Here is a 24,194-nt window from a genome sequence, read left to right as displayed (position 1 = left end):
AATAGCAGGAAAGCCTCAGGGAAGCTTGAGTGGACACCCTGTCTCTGAGACTGTGATATGTGGGGAGCTTTGCCCCCCAACCTCTCTTCTTTCCTCAAGACCTGCCTGAGCGGGTGCCTAGGCCACTCCTTCTTGCCTTCACTGGACTCTGTGTGGCAGCCAGATGTGTGGACAGCACTCGTGGACCTTAGGACAGGAGCTTGGGAGGACTGAGCGGCCTGTGGGCAACACTGCCTACTCCCAGCCATGGTCAAGGCTGTCAAGAGAGGTGGAGCCCTGACCTGCTGACCGCATGAAGTTGAGTGGCAGTGCTGAGCCGGGAGCGTGGCTGTAGTGGGAAAGGAGGAAGAACTCTGCAGTCTGCAGCGTGGCCGTGAGCGGACCCCGGGCAGATGGCTCAGACAGGGAAGGGCTACTGAACGTAGCCAGGAGGATCTGTAGTCTCCTGTTTGTTTCCCAGTTATTTAGCAGGTATGCTGTGAGCACTTTCCCTGGGGTGGCCCTGGGAGCTGTGGGGAAGGAGTCAGATGTGGTCTTCTCTGGCATAGGCTTCATGGTCAGAGTTTGAAATGAACACTTCCATGGAAAAGCTGGGAGTCTCTGTCTCTGAGTGACAAGCCCCAAATAATAGCTTAAGCAAGGTGGAAATGTGCTCCTGTCCCACATGAGTTTCTTCCTCGAAGATGTAGGGAGAGGGCCATCCTGCGCTGGCTGCCCCCTTACCCTGTGACCATGAGGCCTCTCCTGAGATAACTGCAGCCACCCAGCTATGGACCGGCATCCCGAAGGCTTCCTCAGAAGCCTGCTTTCCCCACTGACTGCTGACAGCTGTGGAGAGCAGCGTGTGAAGCCCACAGCAGCAGGGTGGGAAGGGCAGGGCTCTGTGCTGGCCAGCGTCTGAGTAGGATGACATCATCCTTTGGAGGGCGCTCTGGAGCACCCCTCACTGGGTGCTTTCTGAAAATGCAGTTTACACACTGGTCCCCTTAAGTACTTATCCTGGTGAGAGTCTACAGATTGACACAGTGTGCCACCAGCACCACAGCCCAGGTTTCCTTTGCCTATTGGCAGCTGATTCCCACCTCCACCTCAGGTCATTGATTTCTTTCTGTGTCTATAATTTTGCTTTTTCTAGAAAGGCCATATAAATAGAAACATGCAGTGTATATAAGCTTCTTGCCCTCGACTTAAATTTTTGGTGTTCATCGATGCACACATCGATGCACTGGATCTTAACTGCTTATAAGTGCTCAGTACTGTTCCATTTTATAGAGGTTACACACACACACACACACACACACACTATGCTTTGTTGATCTTCTGACTGGATGAAGCAATTAGATGTTTTTGGCTTGAGGCTACGATGAACAGTCCTCTTGTCCTGTGCTTCTGTGGTCACAGGAAGCTAGCCATGGAGGAGGATACCTATGTCTGCCTTGCACGAGGGGTTGCATGTCCTGCAAACCTGAAATATTTGCCATTGACCCTTAAAGAATGGTTTGCTTGGCCTTGTGATGGCTGAAAGTCAGGGCTCCATGACTCTGCTCCCCTATCCATCAGAACTGAGAGCTGGAAGTTAGTCCCCACCACTTCCTTGCCCTGTACGCCACTACAACCCAGTCTGAATGGTTTCTGTAGTCTTTAAAGATTGTGTGTGTGTGTGTGTGTGTGTGTGTGTGTGTGTGTGTGTGTGTGTGTGTGCTTGCACTCATGTGAAGGCCAAAAGTTGATATAAGGTTTCTAGATTAGCTGGCCAGTGAACTCCAGGGATCCGCCTGTACACTTGACCTCTCTCTCTCTCTCTCTCTCTCTCTCTCTCTCTCTCTCTCTCTCATATGCATGCATGCACACAGCTCTCTCTCTTTCTCTCATATGCATGCGCATACACATGCACACATGCTCACAGCTCCGAGGTAACAGACACACTGCAGTGTCCAGCTTTTACATGGGAGCTCATGATCCTCATTTCTCATGGCAAGCACTTCACTGACTCAGCCGTGAACTATAAACTATCTCCCCAGTTCTTTGTCTTGTTTTTGTTGTTTGAAGCAGAGTCTCATGTGTCCCAGCCTGCCTTGAATTTGACACGAAGGTGAGAATTACCTTGAACTTCTGATCCTTCTGCCTCCAGCATGGATTAGAACATAAACCACCTTGCCTGATTTTATGCAAAGCTGGGCATCCAAGGGACTCAGAACTTCGTGCAGTCTAGGCAAGCAGTCCACCCAGCCCCCGACTGACTTCTAGAACCCAGTCTCTCTTGACTCAGACCCCAGATAGAGCGCCTTCATTCTCCGAGGTCTCACCACCTCCTTAAGTCTGCCCCCACTGAACTGTGGGGTGCTCATTTTCCACAGGAAACCGACCAAGTACTTGGGCTCCCAACTGCTCTTGGGGAAGAAGATCATAGTCTCTGGACTGGCAGGAAAGACCTTCTGGGTGATCGAGTCCCTGCCTGTCTTCCCAGACCTGCCCAGTCCATCTCCCCAGGTTCCCCTCGTTCTCTGGAGTCTACAGACTGGCTCCCCACTTTGTAGGAGTTTCCTAAACATGGCATGTGTTTTTCCTGTTTGTTTCCCACCTGCCTACCTGGTGGCTTCCTGTGGCTCCTCCTGGGCCCAGGGGCAGAGAACCCTCTTTTCCCAAATGTCCAAAACACTCCCCACCCCCAGGCTAGCTGCTGGCCCCATAGCCTTGGGCTTCCACCCATCACCGAGGACTGCGATGTCTGTTTACGTATCTGCCACCCCCATGGGATTGGGTGTTCCGGGGACACTGCCTGACTCATCTTGTCCTCATTGTGGCCCAGTTTGGGGCCACTTACGGAGTAGGAGCCCAAATGTTTGTGTTCAGGGCACCGTGTTCTCTGTATTTGCGCCAGAGCCCTGGGGAATTGGATGAGGCTTCACGGGGGCTGGGGTGTCTGTGAGGCACAAGTGGATGAGGACAGATAACAGTGTTAGGTGTGATGGTGTGAAGGGCCATGACACTCAGCCGTGATCTGCCCTCCGCAGCCTTCCCTGGCTCCTCCAGAGCACATGCTTGTTTCGAACATTACTGTAAGGTGCACCCCTACCACACTGTTCTGTGAGAACAAAGACCAACATGTCCGGCTCTGGTCCACTTCTGGCCCAGGTAGAAGGCTACCAGTTGTTTCTTGAGTGACCTTGGGCTGTAGACAAGCAGCTAAGTGGAGGGTGTGGTTTGAAAGCCAGCCAGTGGTTCATGGTTTAGCTCTTTCTAGCAAGGCAACAGTGTGTTTAGTGTATTGTAAACACCCCGGAAATGGGGTCTGAGGTCGAGGTGCCAAAGACCACCCGGTCCTGAGCCAGCAAGAGGGCAGCCACAACCTGTGTGCTGCTGCTGTACTTTATAGATTTGTTTCTGCAAGCCCAGTGTGCTGTAACCCAGTGTGGAGAGTGTGTATCAGGGTATTTCTACTGCACACAATGTCCTCCACTCGTGGAAAATGTGCATCCACCGAATGTGGGAATTTGATTATGGGGGACTCTTCTAACTCTGGGGAGAGTCCTGGGGCTTGAATGTCACTCACCTGAGTTTGCTTCTGCTCAGTCATGCAGCCTGAGGCCACACTGCCCTCCCATGCAGAATGGGTGACCAGCAACCTGCCGAGCGGTGAGGAGTAGCGGAGGAAGCAGGGACCTCTGGGATGGTGACACGTGTCAGGATCTGCTCTGACTGCTGACAGGCCTTGCTCTGCAGCTGTGAGAGATGACAGGCGTCCAGATCAGGCGCTCAGAGGGGAGCCTCCCCACCTGGCACCAGCTTCCAGAACCAGCTCAGGGCAACTGCCTCTGCTTCTTCAAATCAAGGGTAGTGGTGCTAGGCTCTCATGGCTGCTGGGGGTGGATCTGGGACCATAGTCGGTGGGTAAGCCTGGCTCAGGGCAGGAGGCAAGGAAGGACAGAGGCAGAGTTTAGAGCTGGGGCTGGCCCCTTGGCCCAGTCCTGGGCTCTGGCCAGCCCACTGCATCGTGTACAAATACAACCAAACCCCACCAGTCACTGAGCACGGGGTTGCCAGCCAAGGCTCAGTGGCACCTTCTCTGGGCAAAACGTGTCACTGCCTGCCAGCTGACTGGTGGGTGTTCACAATTCTTCACAGCCATACTAGCCACGCCAATTGTGTGCCGAGATTGTCAAGACCTCAGTACAATGAGATATTTTGAGAGAGGGAGAGAGTTCATTTGCATACCTTTTATTATAGCGTAGTTATAATGCTACTTTATTATTAGTTATTGTTATTAATTTTTACTCTGCCTATTTCTAAGTGAAGCTTTGTCACAGATGTGTGACCAGGACAAAGCATAGTGTACACAGAGCTCAGTGCTCTCTGAGGAGTATACTGGGGGGCCTGGGGGTGTCCCCTGGAAGGGAGAGGAGGACAGAGCAGCCGCTGTGCTGAGAGGAGGGAATGGGTGTACAGGGGCTCCTGAGGCTCTCACATCAGATCTTGGGAAGAGGCACACAGGATTCGCCTTTTACATTGGAGCACTAAGGTCACCACCCCAAGGTCAGTAGCTACCACACAGGACTAGGATCTAAGCACAGGATCGGCTCCAGAGTTCGCGCTTGAGAAGGTCCCAAGTCTCACTTGGTCCTCCGGGTACCTTGGGAGTCAGCCACAGTGGACCGTTCCATCCTGCCCTCTGCCTGGCCAAGTTCCACCTCCACCCTGTGCCGCAGGTCTCTTCTTATCTCTGGGCCTCCTTTAGCCCTGTGACCTCACAGGCGTCTTTGATCATAGTCCAGCTCTTGAATGAATCATGAGATCAAGGATGGGTTCTGTGTCAGTGTTCATATTATCATATCCAGTGAAGGGTTTAGCTATCAATGGTAGCCCTGAGGGTGGGCTCTGGGTAGTTGGGGGCAGCTGGTATAAATTAGGGACAGGTAGCCTGATGGTGGATGGTGGCCAAGTGGCTTGTGTTCCGGTGCTCTGAAGGAGAGATGGTAGTGGGAATAGGAGAGGCAGTAGAAGCAGTAGTCTGGGAGGCTTGAGACAGAGTCAGAAAGCAGGCTTTGTGGAGGGATGGGCAAGAAGGGAGTTGGAATGGTGCCTGTATTTCTGCTACAGGGACTCCAGTGATTGGCGGCATCATGGGGGGAATGGACTGCAGGGAGGGGATGGGGCCTGGGCCTGTTTGAGTATACGGATATATCCTGAGGAGTCTGAGGCAAGGCTAGGAGGCAGCTAGGAGAGGGGCTTTGTGGAACAGGCTGAGGAGCCTAGTGCTTGTGGGGAGGAGGAGGGAGGTTGGTGTGCCTGTCACTGAGTAGGCCAGCAGGCCACTGCCTTGGTACTGAGCGAAGGGGCCTGGGACAGAGGAAGCCTCTTGGACAGGCTGGCAGAGGGGAACCTGGGTCAGGAGGGGCCATCAGTGCTGTTTTTAGAAACCACTTTCCCAGGCAGTGGAGGTGCGTTCCTTTAATCCCAACACTTAGGAGGCAGAGGCAGGTGAATCTCTAAGTTTGAGGCCAGCCTGGTCTACAGAGCGAGTTCCAGGACAGGCACCAGTGCTACACAGAGAAACCCTGTGTTGAAAATCAACAACAAAACAAAGAAAAGAAACCATGTTCCCATTTTAAGGTTACTGAACTAAAATTGCCTGTATAAATCCATTTTGTAAATTGAGGTTTTGGACAACAAACACTTTTGAAACTACATGAGATGGCAAGGCTGCCAGTTTGGAGGTGGCCTGACCGAATCCTGTGGGAAGGCCCTACTCCCTGTGACTCGGAGCTGCTGAGGACTCCACCTGTTGACTGTGGCAGGAGCCCCATGCCACTCATGTCTTGGGAGGATCCTTTTACAGATGTGGATTTAGGGAGGCAGCGGGGCCACAAGAGTAACAGTGCTTGGAGCAGATATGGTGGTCCAGCAAGATGGCTCTAGGGGTCGGGATCACTTGAAAGATGTGCAGGAGTCTTCAAGATAGGGACAGGGTTGTTTTATGTAGAAGATGGGAGATGACAAGAAGGGACAGAGAGCTCCTGATCACTTGGTGGTAGCCTAGGAAGGTGACCAGGTTAGAGGATGGCAGAGGAGGTTAGGGTCTGGGGAAGGTTGTCCCAGATAGGGCTTTATTCGCATAGGGTGTGAGGTGGGCACAGGGTGGCCCACAGTTGTCCTAGGACCTCTGAGGGGCGAGGGAAGCAGGGGAAATACGGAGCTCATCAATGGGTCAGTAAATCCTAAATGGTACCTTTGTTGGTCAGCTCCAGTGCCAGCTGCTGTGTCTGTGACCCAGGGAACGGACAGAACTCTGACTTGGGATGAGGGTGGCACATCTCGTGGGAGGTCCTGTGTGGTAATGACACTGCAGAGAATGGTGAGCCACAAGCTTGGGCACTAGGAATTTTCAGTGGAATGGTCAGGGAGAAGCAGCATCTTGTATTCCCCTGAGCCTCCCAGCTGCTGCCTGAGGGGCGACTTCAAACCACCCCCACCTTAGATATCAGCAATGGGGCACAGAGAAGTTAAGAAGACTGGGCAGGCCACACCTTTAAGCTGAACACTAGGGTTGCAGAAGCAAGCAGATCTAGTTCAAGGCCAACCTGTTCTACGTGGCAAGTTCCAGGCCAATCAGAGTTCCACAGTGAGACCTTGTGTCAAAACAAAATACAAATTTGAAGAAGCTTGCCCAGGGTCAACTCATCTTTATAACTGAGAGGCTGGAGTTTTACGCTGAGCCTCTGATCTTTGGTTAAAAATGATCTCTGTGGGACTCTACTGCCTGCAGTGTGCATGGAGGCCTGGCTCACTCCCTTGCTCAAGCAGTCAGTGCCAGAAGGGTTGTGAAGGAAGTGAGAGAATAAGACTTGGGGACATCTGGGCCACCAGTGTGCTGGGAAAAGGAAGAGCACAAGCAAAGGCCCTGAGGCAAGTGAAGGCTAAAGAAGAGCGTGAAGGTCAGTGGATCTGGAACAGAGGAGGCAAGTGGGGAGGGAAGGCTGGAACGGAGCTGATAGGGCTGCCTGTGGTGGTTGAAGGGTTGTCAGCTTGTACTTGAGGTGAAGATGCCCCTGAGGTTTTAGAGCTGAGGAGGGGTAAGATTTGACTCGAATTCCAATCTGGCAGCTCTGGCTTCTGTGCTGGAAGCCAAAAGTAAAAAAATAAGGAGCTCAAAGCCAATATGTACAATCCAGGCAGGAGCTGGGGTGACTCGGTGCATGGCAGTGGCTGAAGTGCAGGTGCATCCCCTGCGGCATCTCAGCCTGAACGTGGGAAGGGAGAGATGTCAAGAGTGACACCGGAACTTGGGCATTGGTGGCTGGAAAGACGGGGTTCTGGGGAGACAGGGTTCTGTGTGAGAAATGCGTCATGAAGAACTTCTCACCTCTTTTATTCCTGCTAATCCCTGGCTCACTCCACGTGTCAGAACTGAGACTTATGTGGCCTTCTCAGGACCACATGGTTAAGAAGGGAATGGAGCCCCACCCTAGAACCAAGTGTGCACACTAGGCTTTGTAATTCTGGTTTAGTATTTCAATTAGCAAGGTCCTACCAGGTGTCAAGTGCCATGCTGAGTGCTGGTGCTAGTGGGTGAAGTGAGCTTGCTTCACTCTGGTGTCATCCCAGTCTGAAGGAGCAGCAGCTTCTATGATGCTAGACATGGAGCCTGGGGACAGTGTGTTCAGCTGGAAAGGAGTATCCCAAGAGGTCCTGGGGCCAGCGGGAGCCCAACCAGTCAGACGTCTGGTGGCTTCCCAGAAGCACACAGACCTCTGGGATAGAGGGCTTTCTAGGAAAGCACATTTGTGGGTTTTCCCGGTGGAAACCCAAGGAGGCCACAGGCTCTCAGATTATGGATGACCACAAAATTCTGGGTTTTTTGTTTGTTTGTCTGTTTGGTTTTTTTCCCAAAGGACTGAGCGGTTTTAACAGCTACTGAGCTGTAACTCACGTGGCGTGTTTCACTAATTGAAAGTGTCCTGTTAGACGGCTTTTAGCTCATACATAGAGCTGTGTCTCCATCGCCATGATCCATTTCAGAACCTCTCCATTGCCCTAGAAAGTGCTTCCTCCTCTCAGTTCATCCTCGCCAGGGCTCTCAGCAGCCAAGACCAGACTTTCTCCTGCTTTCCGTTTCTACAAAGCCAAAGACACCTGTAGCAGCCTACATCGGTGGTCCTGGGCAGTGTGACACCTGTTGTATGGAACTTTTTTATCTTCGCCTCTATGTAGATCATCCAAGACTTAAACAGTGTCCCGGACAGCAGGGGCCTAGGGCCTGTTACCCATCATAGAAAAGGGGAAATGGGGGAACTTTTAGCCTTTCCTCAGCAGGCAAACTTGGGAGCTCCAAGGGAGCTTAGAGACCTCCAGGTCATGGTGGTCTCTGCTGTTACTTCTGCCGTCAGCTGTAATGCTGGGAGGATTTGGCTCCAAGTGATAGCTTGGTGGGAATGGCTTCTTCCCCAGCTGTAGCATTGAGTGCGCCTTGGATTTTCACACCCCACAATGCACCAGGAGGTCTTCCATTGCATACTTCTGAGCTTTTGTCCTCTCATTGAGAATGTTCTTAAGTCCCATGTCTCCTTTCCAGCTCCCCAAACCCTTGCTGGTCCTGCCTGCTTTTTCTTGGCTGGGAATGTTCTTCCTCAGGGAGATGGGTTTTGTTGTCCTAGAACCAGAAGTCTGAGTTAGAGAGTGCCGTCCTGGTCTCATTGGTGACCAGTGTATGCACCTTATCAAAGGAGTGTCAGGGCTCTGAGGAGATTTGGAGACACCCCCTCAGGACTCTCCCACCTATCCTGCCATGCTGTGTGCCTCAGTTTCCTACTTTGGAAAGGAGGAAGTGAAGTCAGTTGGACATGAGAGAGTGTGGGAACTGATGTGTGGGAGGTGCCATTTCTGGGCAGACCATGAGGGGAGATTGAGAGGGTATCCTTGAGCCTGGGGACAGGCAGATGATGAACATCCCAACGTCAGTTGCCCCTTCCTGGTTCTTCCCGTAATGAACTGGTCCCTGTGTCTTCTCCCAGGACTTGGTAGAGGGACTGAGTCCAAACCCCAGTCTAGCTGCTCAGATCTGGCCCTCAAGTCAATGTTCTCTTGGTCTCTTAGTCTCGGTTTTGTGACCTGTAGAATGGGAGGACAGAGGGGCATCGTCTGAGGCCTCAGGGTCAGCTAGCTGCCTCCTGGATAGGTGTGCATTGGAGTTTCCCATTAACACACATCCAGGTGGAGAGTGGTTAGGGGAACAGACGCCTGCCTAGGCAAGCAGGGTGGAGATGCCTGGCATCCCCCCATCTCTCAGGGAGTCACTCAGGCTGGTGGAACAGGAGAATAGCATCTCCCAGGGTCTTTCCCAAGGAGGTAACTTGTGCCAGCATCCTGCCTGTATTATTTTCTGAGACCTCCCAGCAGCTCTCAGAAGAATATTCTTAATAAAAAGAGAAACTGAGGCTCAAAAAGAGAAAACCACCTGTCCACTGCCCCCTCAATGAGTGAGGGACCAAACTGAGATTTGAACTCACAGTAGTGTGACTTTGGACCCTATCCTAACTTCCCTCATGAGGTAGGAAAGCGGGGAGGGGCAAGAGGGAGGAGCAAGCTGAGGAAGGACTTGGGAAAGTAGCTTCCCCACTGCTGGCTGCTGCAGGGATTCTGTGGGCGGTGGGAAAGGCATTGTAAATATGCATGACATGCAAATCTACCTCTAAAAACAACGTGGGCCTCCCATGAGCTGGGGTGCCAGGGTTCTCTGGAAAATACAGTGTTACACAAACACTTGGGTTTCTATGACAACTGTGCCGACTTGCCCCTTCCCAAGGGCTGGACTGAAGGTGTCAAGGTGCAGCACTCATTTCTGGCTAATCAGTATTCCTCCTGTGTCCCGCAGGCACTGGTGCCGCCCTCTGCCTGGAGCCCGGTGGTCCCCCTGTGTGACCAGGGTCCAACTCATGCCTCTGATGGAGTGCTGGAGGGATGTGTGTGGCAGTCCTCAGTTCCACGCCCACTTCTGAGGTGGCATCTGCAGCATACTTGCCGGTTACCCTTTTTCCTGTGCACGTAGCTCCCTGGTCGGTAAGTACAGCCACAGCCCTGGGCACCTCACCCACCATGGTGTTTGCCACTGTTGGGAAATGCCCAGCCCTCCCACTGCCAGCACCCACGAGCTGGCAGAGGGACCTCCACAAGAGCTTCCCTGTCTAGGCACAACTTACAGTTTAACCAGCTGGGTGTATCCATCCTCCTGACAACTCTGGAGGTGGGCATGGTGAGGATGCCCATTTTCCAGGGCACTGCCTCAGTGAGGGAGAGCCTTGCTAAGGATGGACAGCAAGCTCCACACATTTCACATGCCGTACCCCTGGGTGCAGCTGCTCAGCACAGGTTCAGGAGAGGGAGGGGAGCAGGGAGCCTCACTGCAGACCATTGCTCAACAAAGAGGCACTCCTCCTGCTCCAGCTCCACCTGGCTAAACTCACAGTGAGGTTCTGGGTCCAGCCCTGTCTCTGACTGTCCCTCCCCACCCACACTGTCTTCTCCAAGCCTGGTTCCTCTGTCCTCCTTCCCACAGAGCAGGGACAGCTACCTCAGCCCCACATGATGCTAACCACAGTACCTGCTCATTTCTCTTCTTGAAGTTTGAACACGTTCCCTTGACCCCCAGTCCTACTCCCGCCAGAATTCTGCTGGCATAAGTCCAGTTCACAAGTGAGGAAACCCAAGGATCCCCAGCCATTCAGCCTACAGTATGGAACCCTGGATTGAAGTGAATTCTGCTACCCAGGGGCTAGGATCAAGGAAGGGAGTGAGGGAAGAGGGAACCCCTCATGATCTTTCTCACCAGACACCAGCATGACCCAGGAACCCATCAATCTTCTGGAGTCCCAGAAAGCTGCTACAGTGGCCCCTCCCCACGGTCCCAGCCCCTGTGCGTCCAACTCTCCCATCTGCCAGCAGCTGCCAGCTTTCTTGATGAGATGGTTATGAGAAGGGGAAAGACTGGTAAATATGCATAATATGCAAATATCGAGGATAATATAAAAACCCGTGAAGTTCAGTGTCAATAATGGATATAGAAGTGTGTCTTTGAGAACCAGACGCTGCACATTTGTGCGGTGCCAGCCTTATTGCTAATAACTGTGAAAGGGGCCCCATTAATTAGTGCCCCCACCCCAGCTCGGTTCCCCTGGCCTGGGCCTGGTCTGTTGTACCAACCAGAGACAGCTGTTGCATTTGGCTGGGAAACTGTCACCACAGAAGTGTGGAGGACATCGTGGTCTGAGAGCAGACAGGGCTGTGGCAAACGTGCAGGGTTTGCCCAAGGCCGGCCCGGGTCCCCCTGAGGACAGTGTGTGTTGCGGGGCGGGGCCAGCCTGTGAGGCAGTAGGTACTTCTTGAACACTCACTAGGTGCCTGGCATTGTGGTGAATACCTGGCACTCTTTGGCATCTCCGCTCAACTCCCCATCAGCTCACAGAGGCCTTAGCTCTGATGAGCGCTGCTCCAGGGCCTCCTCCGCCCCAGGGCAGATTCGGGAGGTACAGCTGCCGTTGCTCACAGTCCCCTTGTGTGTGGCCCAGTGACGGAGAAGGGATTCCTTGGCACTCAGAGGGAGCAGCCGTCAGCATCACGTGGAAAGATGGAGGCTGGGGTGGCGCGAGGGAGGTGTTACTGCTGCGATTTTGCTAACAAGCTGGTTATTTAAGGAACTGGGAAGCCATCAGGGAACCGCTGTGCTTGGGCAGAGGCGGCTGGGAGGACAAGGTCCCCAGGGAATCGAGGTCAGGGAACCAGCCAAACACTGATCAATGGATTGATTGAGTCTTGTCCGCTTACTGACAGGAGTAACAGTACCATGGAAGTCTGGGAAGAGATCCACTGTCTGTGTCAAAGCGGACCTGTGAGCTGGAGGGCACAAGGGGCTTGGAGGGCAGCAGAGCTCTGACTGTGGGCCTGGGGGTGGCAGAGCCTTGGCCTGCGGTCACTTACCATACTCAACCTTTTGTCCTGCGTGCCTTCCTTGTAGCAGTGTATGTCACAGTGAAGTGCCAAAAAACCCTGCAAGCTCTAGTGATAGCAGCCATCATTTAGTGACACTTAATTAAGTACCAGGCCCCTTGCTAAGATTTTCCTCTGTTTTTTTTAAAAATGTTATTTATTTATGTATGTATTGTTTTAATTATTTCAGACAGGGTTTTTCTGTGTAATCCTGACTGACCTGGAACTCACTGTGTAGATCAGGCTGGCCTTGAACTCATAGAGATCCACCTGCCTCTGCCTCCCAGGGTCTGGGATTACAGACAGGTACCATCACACCTGGTTTATTTATTTAATCTTACTGTGATGGAATCTAGGAGCTGGTACCTGCTAGGTAGGGGCTCCACCACCAAGCTACACCTCCGCCTAGCACTGAACTGTTTTATCTTAGATCTGCACAGATTTTCTCATTTTACCCATTGTAGGAAAGGGGCGTGAGGAGGCTTCCAAGGGAAAGCTACTTGACATATTCCTAGGGCCAGACAGGTGACTCAGGCCTCCAGAGCAAGGATGCGGAGTCAGAAGCTACCCCAGAGGGTTGGGGGCCTCTGTTTGTCTCTGCTGTGTTTGTGTCTCTTGCATGTTTGAGGTTTGGGCAGCTAGACAGGTATGTATGATCATGGGCAACTGGAAGACGAGGACCCTGACAAGGGCCAATGACAGGCATTTGGTCATTTAACAAATGCTCCAGATAGGAGCAAGACATCCTCAGGGATAGCTGGGAAGGGGCTGAGGAAGAGTCAAGTTCATTTTAGGTAAAAAGAGATCATTCCGAGGAGGCAGGTTCAGACCCATTCTCTAAACTCATTGCCTGCAGGCTACTATGTCCTGAACCTATTACTTTGTCCAGCTCTGAACAACCCTATAGAAATAGCATTGTTGCCCTGCTGGGCAGACGAAGAGTCTGAAGTCTTGAGTGAAGTGACTAGCTTGAGACTCTGAGGGCTATGCTGGTTAGTGTCTAAGCCACCCCACTCCTGGGAACTCTTTATGGAAGCAAGCTGGACCCAGTGCTGAGGACCCCTGAAGAGTTTGAGCTGCATGTAGCTAGAATGACACGCAAAGGCCAGGCAAGAGGTCCAGCTTTTGCTGGGGATAGTCCTAGAACATGGCATGCAGAAGACTCTCCAAGGCCTGAAGCTGGCAGCCCACTCTGCTGTCTGGGCACCAGCCACAGACACACCCATACAGTCCAAGGAGGTTTATTGAGAACAGTTGCAATCACCAGTACCCCCTCCCAGAGCACCCAGGCTTGGGGATGGCTTGGTGTTACGCAACTACCCACATAAGTAGAGTGAGAGGGGACAGGACCAGTGCAGTGAAGTAGATTAATCATGCAGGGCCACACCGTGACATGGGACTGCCTTACAGGACACAACTCAGCCTTGCTGGGGCACCCTGGGTAGTGTTGGTAGTAGCAGGGCAATTGGGAACAAGCCACTTGTCCATCACCAGGGGACTGGTTAAATCTGCCTACTGCAGCTGTACAGTGGCGCCTGCTGCAGCGGTCAGAAATGGGGCCGGATCTAAATTTACTGTTGCCAAAAGAACTTCATAGTGTGTGATGGAGGGTTTTTTTTGTTTTTTTTTTTTTTTAAAAAAAAAAAAAGAGGTTATAAGCCAGCATGGGTAACACGAGGCCATTTTCATCAGGTTTGCTCGTTTCTAGAAGCTGTTCCCCGTGCTTCCCCTGGTGCATGCGGGCCTGAGGGACTGGGAAATCAGATCGGGCTGTGCCGCATTTCTATTCCTTCTTGGCTGTATGACCTTGGGCGAGTCACTTGCCTTCTGTGGCAAAGATGGAGAACATCAGAGTGTGAGATCTGGACAGGGTGGTATTGCAGGTGTTCACTGCCATGGCCGCTGTGTACCCGTCACACCTGCCAGCCTCTTCCTTGGTCACAGACATGAGGAGAGCATAGCTCTGTGCACAGGACCAGCCAAAGCCCAGATCAGTAACACTCTCACCCCAAACCTTGTCCACTCCCCTTGACCTACTAACTTGCCTCCCCAGTGAATACTGTCCCCAGAGAGGCTGCTGTTAGAGACATGTTGGCCCTGGAGCTGCCACTAAACTTGTCTGGGAAGACAGGCAGTGCTTTCTAGATGCCCAGAACCTTAAATCTCAAGCAGAGAAACTCCAACTCAGGAAGGCAAACTTTTAGAGGCGCGGATTCTCCGTCATGAATGATTTAACACATGCAAGCATAGGCATTTATTTCACAAGCACCCTCAGTCCCACCACACCTCCCTTGATGGTGACCATAAATTAGAAACTACCCAATTATCTGTCTGTGAGAGATGGTTAAACAAATTCCGTCCAGCAGCCGACAGCATTCTCTGTACTGTGGAGACAGCACCGTAGATCTGTCCTTGTTGACATGGAAACCTGTCCGTGACGCACTGGAGGGAAAAATAGATTAAAAAACAAGCAGGTGGGTAAGGTGCGTAAGTATGAGGGCTGTCAAGATGGCTAAGTGAGTGAAGGCATTTTTCAGCAACCCTGACGACCTGAGTTCAGACCTCCACACCACACACACACACACACACACACACACACACACGCGCGCGCACGCACGCACGCACGCACACACACAGAACTCACCCACACAAGTAAATAAATGTAGTTTTAAAAGAAAGTGATACACTGATCTGAGTTTGAGGCCAGCCTGATCTACAAAGTGAGTTCCAGAACAGCCAGAGCTACATAGTGAGGCACTGTCCTGAAGAAAAAAATAAAAATGATACATTGTTGCAGGATCCCTGGAGATCAAGTCTTTTCTGGGGGCTAGGACCAAGGTGGGAGGAACAGGGTACCTACTTAGATAGCCACTGATTTTTTTCCCCATTCTTATAGAAAAATGTATGTATTCAATCTCCCAATAAGAAACATATCTGGATCAGGAAGGACAGTCATCAAACCATTCATAGTGATGTTCTCTAAGGTGGAGTGAGGGTGGGCTCTAATTTAGTTTTTACTCATTTCATCAGGAGCTTTTTAGTACAAGTGACAGAAAACCTCTGCCAGCTTGTGACCAGGGTGGAGATGGGGGATTGTAACTGTGAAATTCAGGCTCTTCTGGATCCAGGGGCTCGGTGTCACCAGGACTTGACTGTTTAGCGGTGGCTCCTCCGTGCTTCTCCAGCTCTCACAGAGATGTGTCTGGAGGAGTGAGTGTGAATTCTTCTCAGGCAGTTCAACCTTAATTCCCAGAACCAAGTCATGACGTGGATTGGTCAGCTTCTGGGATGTGCCCATCCCTCAACCAGTTGCTGTTGTTAGGGGTGCTAAGTGCTCTGATTGGCCACCTAGACCTATGCACTGCCCCCTAGGAATAGAGTGGGCAGATGCTCACCTTCGACTGTGACCTGTGGTAGCCACATGTGGTTATACCTTACATGTTTATCCATTTATAATAACTGAATTTCCCAAGATATGTGACTTTATTGTTGATTTGAGGGGTTTTTTTCCCTAGGTAGGGTCTCACTGGGTAGACCAGACTGATTTTTCTTGTTTTCCTCCTTCTCTTTCTCCTTCTCCTTCTTCTCCTCCTCCTCTTCCTCCTTCTCTTCCTCCTCCTCCTTCTCCTTCTTCATTTATCATTCATTCATTTTGAGGCAGGGTTTCTTTACATAGACCTAGCTGTATTGGAATTCATTCTATGACCAGACTGGCCTCATACTCTTGGAGATCCACTGACTCGTCCTGCCGTGTGCTGAGATTAAAGTCTGTGCTACCATGACCAGCACCTGTCTCAGCTTCCTAAGTGTTGGGATTACAGGTGTGCACTACTGCTCCTAGCCCGATGTGTGATTTTTTGTAATAATCAGAAGAAAGAAGGGCAACTTCCCCTAGGGTCCTGAGTCAGACCGCAGTGTCAGAGCCCATTGGAGCAGCCTTACACTGTGAGTCAGAATGTGGGAACCTTTGAGGCTCCAGTGTCATTCAGGAGATGTCTCCCTCAAAAAGTAGCAATCCTGGCCTCGAGGATCAGCAGGTTTGGAGGAAGAGAAGGGAGCCCACAGAAGATGTATATAGAATCAGGAGGAATTAAGAGAATGTTCACAGAGGGCAGGGGAAACACAAGAACCAGCCTGGAAGCAAGGAAGGCTTCCTAGAAGAGGTGATGCCAGGGTCAAGGCGCCAGCAGTGATGGAAGAACATAACCACATGCCAGAGATCCAGGGGATCCAGGGACATTGGTGGGTGCACAACCTTCAAATAAGAAAGGTCTGGGCTTCAGGCCCAGACCACAGGGGCCTTGAATGACAGAGTAGGTGTTTGCGTTTGATGCTGGAGAGACCATAGTGCCCCTCAGAAGGATACTGTGGGAGAGGGGTGTGTCGGTGGGTTTTCTGCCTTAAGCTGGGAGCTCAGTCTGCAGGAATTGGGTCAAGACCCCATGTGGAAAAGTTGACCAGGGACCTAAAGGCCTGTCAAGGGAGCCTGTGTTTATCACTATCAGAACTCGTCTTCCAGAATGCCTAGCCACTGTTTGCATACCTTCAAAGATGGGTAGCTCACTCCTTGTTCCTCCACTATGGGCCAGAAAACTACATCATCGGACTAAGTCCACAATCTTGACAAGACCTGGGACACTGAGGACTGGCCCCTGAAAGCCTGGCCAGAGGGAAAGGTGGCAGCCAACACTTTCAGGTCAAGGCTTCAAGTTAATGGGACCTCGGTGCCCACAGACTCTGCTAGGAATCCGAATGAAGGACAGAAAGAGCATAACAAAGCTGAGCTCTGCCAAGAGTTCACAGACCCCTAGCTGAGAGCTTGGCTGGAGAGCAGGAGGGAAACAGGAACCAGAGACGTTGGCTGAGATTGGAGCTCTGGCCTCAGTAAGTTCGTGGGGGCTAGGACTTCTCTCTTCCTCACCATGGTCAAGACAGAGGTAGGTGAGGGAGCTGATAGGTCCTCAAATGGGCAAGCATGCGAGGGCATGGCGGGAGGCAGGAAGGGAAAGTCGGAGGCCTCCAGGAACCTGGGTGCCCATCTCTGTTGAAAGTTGGACAGGAAGGGAGACTCTAACTTAGGCCAGGAAAACCTTTAGGAGGTAAAGAGTTCTTCGCAGATGGAGTAAGTGGGGTGGTAGGGAGCTCCCTATCCCTGGAGATATTCTAGTAGCAGCTGAACGGCAACCTGGAAGAATCTATAGAGTACTGTGACCCTACTAAGGACTTGGGCGGTCCTTGCCAGCCTAGGTTCCATGTGCTTGCTCTGAACCTCAGTTTCCTCATCTATGATATAGGGTTAGCAGCAGTTCCTCTCGCAGTTGGTTGGAAAGTTCGAATGAGACCATTTAAGTCCCATGCACGTGGCCAGTGTTCCGTGAATGGTGACTCATTGTTGTGGCTGGCGGAAGGAGCCTTCGGGTCCCTGTCGGACACTCCTGCTCACCGCCCTCCAGGACCCACTTTCTGCCCGGTCGATGCTGCTGGCTCCGTCTCCAGCTCCCCTCCCTGGGAGGTGGTAGGGATTCCAGACCCTTCTGGGCCCCTTTTAGCTCCACTTGAGCGAGAGTTGGCAGGTTGGGGCGTCGGGCGCCATCCGCCTCCCATATGCTTCCTGCTATTTAGGGGAAAGCTCTCCTCGCATTCCTCCAACCACACGGGCTGACATTTCCAGACAGACGCTGGAACCAGCTCTTTGGGGGATTGGCAGATAAATTTGGCCCAGGCTGTTGGGAAAATCTTCAGCCTTGCTGGGGAATTGGAGCCCCAAGCTTGACGGCTTCTGTTCACTCTGAGACTTCTGGTCCTCTTGTCTTCTGTGGGGCTGCAGATTAGGGTAAGTCTGCCCAGCCCAACCTCCTCCCAAGAGAGCACCTAGAGGGCCAGGAGGTGGTGGCTTCCAGCCTCTCCTCAGAGGCAGCAGGAGGGCAGGCAGTAAGAGGCCCCTCTGTCACATACCACAGGCCACCTGGGTGTGGCTCAGCTCAGCTTGGCAGGTGGCAGTCTTGGGACTAGAGAGATCAGAGCTCTAGACACTTCCTGTCTGTGCCATCTTCCAGAGTGGCACCACTTCTCTGAGCTTCTTTTAATTCATCTGTAAAATGAGGCAATGGTAGGACTTTCTGGTGAAGAGCCATGGGAAGGTGCTTGGCACATGCTGCATGCCGAGTGCTCCATAAATATGGTTCTTTGTCATTACCGTCATTGTAGACAGTGACTCAGGAGAGACCAGCAGCTTCCCTTGTTCCCTGCAGCTGTGGCTGTGTGGGAAGTTCTAAGGGGGTTCATACTTAGATAGGGGACCCAGCTGCAGCAATGCAGGCATAAGAACAGATGAAGGTGTCACGTGACCACACCATGCATGTGTACGCATGCAAACACACACACACACACACGCACACACACACACACACACACACACACACCATCTAGTGTCTCGTTTCTCCCTGTTGAGTCTGGGACACCCAGCACTTGGTTCTGCCAGGAGGAATGGAAGAGAAAGGCTAGGCCTACCTGGCGGCCTAGTCTGGAGAGACCTAGTGGCAGTCACAGTAGGAAGCTCTGAGGAAGTGTGAGTAGTTCTGGCTGGCTGGAGTAGAAAGTGGGTAGTGGGAAGGTGTAGGCAGCTCGTCTGAGCTTCATTCAGCACCTCCCAGTGGAGCGCCATGCTGGGCCTCCTGCCAGACACTGCTGGGAAGATGGGCAGGCCTCCTGCCCTCAGGAAGCTCCACATATAATCCATCAGCAAATAATGCCATCCCAAGCTGCCTGCATGGAGCAAGGTCTCATAGGAATGGCAGTCTGCTGGTGGTGAGCACCCACTTGAGGCAAAGGTGTCAAAGGTGTCTCTGTATCCTGGCAATTGGGTTAGGGCCAAAGGACAAAGATAGAGTCACAAGAGTAAAAGATGGGGAGAAACAGGAACCAGACTCTGGTGGCCTTGAGTACTAGACCTGTCAGTCACTCTGGTAGCAGTTGAAGCTCAGCCAAGATGCTGTCTACAAGAGCTGAGGATCCGCGAAGAAGCTGTGTCGTTGATAGCAGTGGACTGTAGACTGGAGAGGAGGGAACAGGCACTACATGGGTCAGGGTCTGAGTAGAAGCCTGGCACCTGCTGGTAAGCTTTGGAAGGAGGAACCCCCTGCACGAGGTCAGGAAGGGATGAGGCATGCAAAGGAGAGAGCAGGGGAACTTAGAGCCCGAACACAAGCAGACTCAGGAAGGCTTAGAGGAGAGGCTTCTACACTGCCAGGACCACAGGCAGTGGTGGCAGCAGCCAGATAGCTCCTGGGCACGGGCTTCACAGACTGAGTGGCCAGTGACAAATGCTTTTGCTTTGGGTGGAAATATTATGTGACCTCTCTGAACTTTGCCTTCTCTGATACTGAATCCCTTGGGAACTGCATTTTGTTATATGTAACAGAAGAAAACAAACAGGATTTGTATAAAGACCCAGGAGGTTGTAATAAGAATCCAGATGGAGCCAGGTGTATTATAGGCACACCCCTATAATACCAGCACTTTGGAGGTGAAGGCTGAACCATTCTGAATTTGAGGCCAGCTTGGGTTGTGTAGCAAGGTCAAGGCCATTCTAAACTATGTAGGAAGATGCTGTGTTCAAACAACAGCAACAACGGGCTCAAAGGCTAAAAATTCAACAGAGCACTCATTTTGGGCCAAGTTTGATCCCCAGAAGTACAGAATGCCAGAAGAGATTGGAAAGAATGGAAGGAAGGAAACGGGAGAAAAGGCGGAATGAAAGGGACCAGGGCCACTGTGGCAATTCAAAGGTCCAGGCCTCTTCTTTGCTTGACTTGTGTCTTCCATTCTCATGGCTACAAAGTGGCTGTTCTACTTCTGTATTGGATGTCTGAATTCAAGGCAGAAAAAAAAAATGTCTCTCTGAGGCTATTGCGTTTTGAGCCTACCATTCTTAGCAGAAAGCCATAGACTTCCTGGAAGCCCCTCCCAAGAGGACTTGTGCCCACATCTACTTTTTCCAGATTTGACTGTGTGGCCATCCTACCTGCAAGGGAAGCTAATGACATGGATATTTCTAACTGGGTGCTTCTGTTAGGCAGAGGGGAAAATGGCTAGCAGGAAGGCTGGCAAAGCGTCGGTCACCCTGAAGTGCTCCTGAGGCTGCCTCCAAGATCCCCTGGGGTACTAATGTTCACAGACCCCTAGGCACCAGGGACAGGCGACCTGCCTGGGGAGAGCAGTACTTACCTCTGAGCTGCCAATCATCTACACTTACCCGTGTGTGCCTCCACCCCCTCTACAGTGCTTCTGACAGTGCCCACACCCCACGACAGGACACCGTTAGTGCTCACAGTGTGTGGGGAGACAGGTGAGGTAACTGATAGATGAGCCCCATTTTCACCACACCGTATAAAGGTCTGGGCGTTCATTGGAGGATGATAGCAAAGTTGAGGCTACCTGGGCCACATGCTAAGTGTTTGCCTTCGATGCCAGAAAAGTGTTCAGGGCAAGGATAACTAACGGTCATGAAGTGGCTAAGGGGCCAATCAGAGACGGCCTCAGTGGTGCCTTAAGAAATAGAGCAAGATGCCCAGTGAGGCCAGATGTGTACAAAGAGGGGATGGCGGGAACCTCTGTTGTCTTAGGGATGTGTGTCCCCAGTCAGGTACCCCTGCAGGCCTTTCTGAGCTGCTTCCTCCATCTGAGAAACTTCAGTGGGCAGATAGCAGCCAGGGAGCCGGACAGATTAGCACATGCCTGACATCCCAACACCTTGGGTTGGAGGCAAGGAGTGGTCAAGAGTTCAAGAACAGCCTCAGATATATGGCCAGTTTAAGAGGCCAGGGCTACATGGGACCCAAAAGCTAATCAAAGGCAGAACAAAAACAAAACAAAAACCAGGGTAGGGCTGGTCATGGTGGCGCAGGCCTTTAATCCCCGCCTTAGGGAGGGAGGCAAGAGCTGGTGGATCTTTTGTGTTCGAGACCAGCCTGGTCTACGGAGAGAATTCAAAGACTGCCAAGGGCTGTTACACAGAGAAACTGCCCTGAAAGAAACAAAACACAGGCTGGGGAGAAAGACTTTTGGAAAGAGAATTGGGAAGTCCTTTGAGTATTTCCACACTGTGGGGTTAGTAACCAGCTAGGGAGAATTAAGGTAGTTTTGGGTTACTAGATTTTGTCATTTTGACCTCAGCCCTGGTCTCTGAGGATACTCCACCCCTGCCTTGTCCTCGGTGCTGACAGCCCAGGGCGTTGTCCGTGGTCCTGAAAGGGGGATTTGATCCGTCCTAGAATAGGGGTGCTGTCCGTGGTTCTGTCTTTGGGAATTGTAAAGAATCCTGTCTGGATTCCGAGGACCCAACTGTGCGGGCAGCTTTTTGAGCACAACACTGCGCAATCCTGAGACTCATCTGAGGTTGGATGGTGCACTTGTCTCCATCTTCATGAGCCCTGCAGGAGTTTGTTACGTAACATGCCTCTCACTTCTAAACATCAGCCTGCGGGGGAGGGCCGGTGTTTAATCTCATTTCAGAGGTGAAAGGACAGAAGCTTGAAAAACCAAAGGAACCCATGGACCACGTCTCTAGTCTTAGTTGCCTTGTCTGTACTAGGGAAGTTGCTGGTAGAGTCTTAGGGAGCAAGGGTGGAGTTTCGCACAATGGCACTTGCATGGGTGACATTGGTCTTGAACATAGAAGACTGATACTGTTTCACAGGGATGACTTGGGGGTGGGTGTCTCATGGCATCTCCCAAAAGCTGTGAAGTGGGGCCCAATCTTAAGTGTGCATGGGGGGAGGTGTCAGACTCCAAGACTGCATGGGAAAGAATCCCTGTGTCCTGAACCCCTCCTGTGTACTGGATCCTGTGCCAGGTGCGTGGTCACTCAGGTCCTTCTTCCTTACAGCCACCCTAATGCAGAGCACCTAGCTTCCTTTCTCGGACACAGAAGCAGATGCCAGGGGCTTTGCCAGGTTACTTACCTAAAAACTCTTGGGAAGACCTTGAGACAGAAAGCCACAAACTTAGACATCAAGACCAAAACGGACCCTGGATGTAACCCAGTCCCGATGGAAGGAGGGGTGTGACCTGCTAGGCTTGGCTTGGGTCTCCTGTCACCTATTTCCCCGGCAGCACTCTCTCCTCACGATTCCTAAGCTCTAGGGAGATAAGAAATTAATATTGTCACAGACTAGGTGTCAAAGAACCTATGGCTCAAATCCTGGATCTGCCTCAACTGTCCGGCCCTCTGTAGGCACATTTCCTTAACTCCAGCAGAAGCATAGAGTTAGCTGTAGCTTCCTCAGTGGTTTAGGACAGGAAAAGATGGTGGATGGGAAAGAGCTAGCAGGAAGGAACCACTCCCTAGGGTGGTCCAGTCAGCATTAGAAGCAGACAAAGGCCCAAAACCTCTACCCCAAACCTCCACTTCCTCTTCCCAGACAGACTAGTAGCTGCAGCCTGGAAGGCACTTGGCATCCTTAGCTAACAGGCATTGCTTTGAGGAGGCTGACCTGAGCCATGGAGCCAAGTGTCCCTGTGGGGACTGGTGGCTGAGCCAGCCTTGGCTGCCCTGCCTCCTCAGTTCCCCCAATGGCTCTAAGCTTAATAAGCCCTGTAGGCTGCTGTCAAGCCTAATTAGGCTGTCCTTGGCCATCCTGTCTCCAGGGTCCTGTTGTGGCCATCTGAGGCCCTGGACATGACCGTGGCCGGTGCCCTTGGCAGCCATTTGGGTGTCTTGAGTGGAAGTAGCTGCCTGCTCTCACCCGTGGCTTAGAAGATCTGACTCCCTGACTTAGCTTCTGGACCCCAAGGTATGTCTGTCCCCTCCTCCAACACCCCACTCTGGCCCCAACGCCTAGCGCTATAGCAAATGGGGAAGGAAAAGGGAGCATGACAGTGGATTAACAGAGAGAATGGGTGAGGGGTGGAGAAGGGTGTCAGGGACTTAGCTTCCATCACTGAGACTGAGGTTGCTTATGGGACCAAACTGCCTCACCCATACTCCCTGAGAGCCTTCAGCAGCTGTGTGGTCAGCAGGACCGTCCAGGGAGTGGGCATGGCTGGTGGCCCAATGGAGGGTTTAGTGTGGGGCTGGACTCATGGTGCATGCTTTGGCATGCTGTCCATGCCAAAGATAGAATCTGGGGCCTTGACCGCATTCTCAGAAGCACAGACCAGCAGAAGAAAGTGGGGAGGAGACTGAAGAAGGTGGGAGACACGGGTATTCTGTGTGGAACTGTCTCGAGCCCGGACTTGGCCAGCTCTTAGACGCATTGATCATGATCGGTCCATTATCTTTGCATTTCACTGTGTTGTTCACGCGTTTCCCATCTCCCCAAGTGCAAGGGCAGCTGAAGTCATGGCCCGTCCCGCTGAGCAGCACTCCCGGCTGTTTACACCCCTCGCTCACCCTTCTGGTGGGCACTTGGACTCCGCCGTGACCACGCTTCCCGCCAGCCTCCTTGGGATGCGCGCTAGGCTTTGGGTGGAGGAAATTCTGTGTTCGTAAACACTGCCAAATTGCCCCACGAGGTAATTACGCCACTTTGCACTCCTGTGAGTGATATATCCGAGTTCCCACATCCTCTCAGCTCCTCGCCATCAGTTGATTTAACACTCTTTAATTTTGCCAATCTGTTAGGAGAAAAATACCTCCTTTTTATTCACATCGCCAACTATTAGAGAAGTCGAACTCCTCATTAGGTGTTGAGTGGCCGTCAGGCTGCTGCAGAATGCCTGCTCATGCACCTTGCCTGTTTGTTTTTGTTGTTGTTTTGGTGTTTTTGGCTTTTAATGGGTCACTTCTCTTTTTCCTACTAATCTGGGAAAGAAGTCCGAATGAACAGATGTGAGTCTCAGCGTTTGTCACAGGCATTCCCGCTCCCCCCACCCCCGAATGTCACTTGTCACTGAACTTTGTTGTGTCTTCATTCAGAAGTGTGACATAGTGGTGCTGTGACACGGAGCCCCTCCCCTTAGTAGACTTCTCTACATCTTGTTGAAGAGGTCTTCCCACCCGAGGTCACTTTGTGTCCCTTTCCAATAACCCCAAGCTTCTGTTTCCTGTTTATTTTCATAACTTTGTCCTTGGGAATCTGTGTTGTTTTGTTGTCTGCTTTATTTTGGTATTATGAGAGAGAAGCATGTAGCCCAGGCTGGCCTCAACTCTCTGTGTAGTTGAGGATGACCTCGGACTCCTCGCCCTCCTGCTTCACCTCCCAGTGCTGGGATTACAA

General features: G+C 51.9%; 1 protein-coding gene across 5 annotated transcripts in view; it reads left to right on the top strand.

Moving 5' to 3' along the window:
* The window catches only part of Dlgap4 (DLG associated protein 4), a 149,299-nt gene that overhangs the window by 42,171 nt on the left and 82,934 nt on the right, over positions 1–24,194 (top strand). For 4 of the 5 annotated variants that reach the window (XM_085697142.2, XM_085697139.2, XM_085697140.2 and 1 more), the window contains exon 2: positions 9,869–10,053. The gene's annotated coding sequence lies outside the window, so the exon portion shown is untranslated. Of the gene's footprint in view, positions 1–9,868; positions 10,054–22,623; positions 22,770–24,194 lie in introns of all 5 variants that reach the window. The other variant, XM_085697141.2, reaches the window with a different exon arrangement.

The sequence above is a fragment of the Myodes glareolus genome, chromosome 10 (assembly GCF_982192425.1).
Source record: "Myodes glareolus chromosome 10, mMyoGla1.1, whole genome shotgun sequence".
NCBI lineage: Eukaryota > Metazoa > Chordata > Mammalia > Rodentia > Cricetidae > Myodes > Myodes glareolus.
This window is presented reverse-complemented; position numbering and strand designations above follow the sequence as displayed.